At 30.5% G+C, this 1,686-nt stretch overlaps 1 protein-coding gene across 8 annotated transcripts in view; it reads right to left on the bottom strand.

The window, feature by feature from the left end:
• The window catches only part of LOC106883219 (uncharacterized), a 26,434-nt gene that overhangs the window by 4,309 nt on the left and 20,439 nt on the right, over positions 1 to 1,686 (bottom strand). The window lies entirely within an intron of this gene.

The following is a 1,686-nucleotide window of genomic DNA, read 5'->3' as shown; positions in this document are numbered from 1 at the left end:
GCTAATATAGAAGGGAATATGGGGATTGCTCTGTATGTGAAACCAATTGGTAAGACCAGCTGTGATGGATACTGAATAATATAAAATTTGGATAATATATATTTCTAGAAACAAAATAATGTCATTTGATGCATTTAAAAACATTTAATCTCTCATAGTATCCAGATAGACATGGTTTGTTCAGCTTGTAAGGATTTCAACCTGTTTGGGGAAAATCATAATAATGAATAGGCTTCACACTGATAGCAATGTATCATGAAGGGCTCTCTATTTACTTTTCAGATGTGTAGTATATATATGTTTAAGAATTGTTGAAACTGTTCTTATTTTATCATATGTCCATTGTCTGAAAATCTTTTGTCACACATCTGCGATCTCTTTAGTGACCCTGTCCATCCATGTATACTCAGAATGGACTAAGCAGAACTGGAGGATTACACATGGATAGAAAGGGCTACTGAAGGGGCTACAGATGTGTGATGAAAGATTTCCAGATGATGGACATAAGATGAAATAAGAACAGTAATATAGCAAGTGAAGAACAAATATATAGTGCATGTGTTTATTTGGAAAAATAAAAACAAAACAAAACAAATGACCATCCAAAAATAGGATTATACACTCGCATGCACACAAATACATGCACACACATGTCAAAAGTAAATAGACACCATCATTTTCAAAAGATTTATTTCTGGAAAACAAATAATGTCATTTAATGCATCTAAAAACATTTAATCAAGTAATTAGTAGACATGCCTCATTCAGTTTTTAATGACTTCAACTCGTTTAGCACTCACTGATTATTCTGGCAAAAGTAACGACTTTTTATTCAAATTGCTTTGAATTAATCTTGCGTTATCTTGTAGCGATGAGATTCTGATGGGGTAATTGTTTATTTTTTAGAATGACATTGTAGGGTTAGAGTAAGAAGCCAGATCTGGCCAGTTTGAACATAAAACAGGCAGAATATTCTAGCTGGATTTGGCCAGTTTAAATGCTAAAGAGTTAAACCGTTTAGATGTTGTACTAATGAGTAGTGTTGGCACAGATAAAACAATATAATTAGGGGTGTATAATATATATGTGTGCGCGTATATATATATATATATATATATATATATATATAAAAGTTACAAATGACAGAGAAATAATTTGATGACATTTTATTTAACAATAAAAAAATTCTAATACCACGACAAATTGTTTCGTAACTTAAAAACATGTAAATAATCTATATTATTATATTTAATAATTGATAAATTACTTACATGCCAGCATTAATGCAAAACACAAAAACTTCTTCAATATATATATATATATATATATATATATATACTTATATATAAAAGAGACCACTAAGTGGACTGGTAATGTGCTAGAAGAAGATCACTTAAAAATTCTCAAAGAAAATTCAGCGAAGCAAAAACCGGCGGGTGAGACTAGTGAAAAATTATAAATACCTTGGTTATCTGTAGACCATGGTTTTCAGTAAGAAAATGTTGATTTTAAAACCATGGTCTACAGATAATCGAGGTATTTATAATTTTTCACTAGTCTCACCCGCCTGTTTTTGCTCCGCTGAATTTTCTTTGAGAAATTTTAAGTGATCTTCTAGCACACACAGGTACTATAATCCTTTTGAGATCTCAGAAATTTTTTTCTGAATCTTCTGATTCTTTTAAT

This window comes from Octopus bimaculoides, chromosome 28 (assembly GCF_046866305.1).
Source record: "Octopus bimaculoides isolate indiv1 chromosome 28, ASM4686630v1, whole genome shotgun sequence".
Lineage (NCBI taxonomy): Eukaryota > Metazoa > Mollusca > Cephalopoda > Octopoda > Octopodidae > Octopus > Octopus bimaculoides.
The sequence above is the reverse complement of the archived record's forward strand: the minus strand, read 5'-3'. Positions and strand labels throughout refer to the sequence as shown.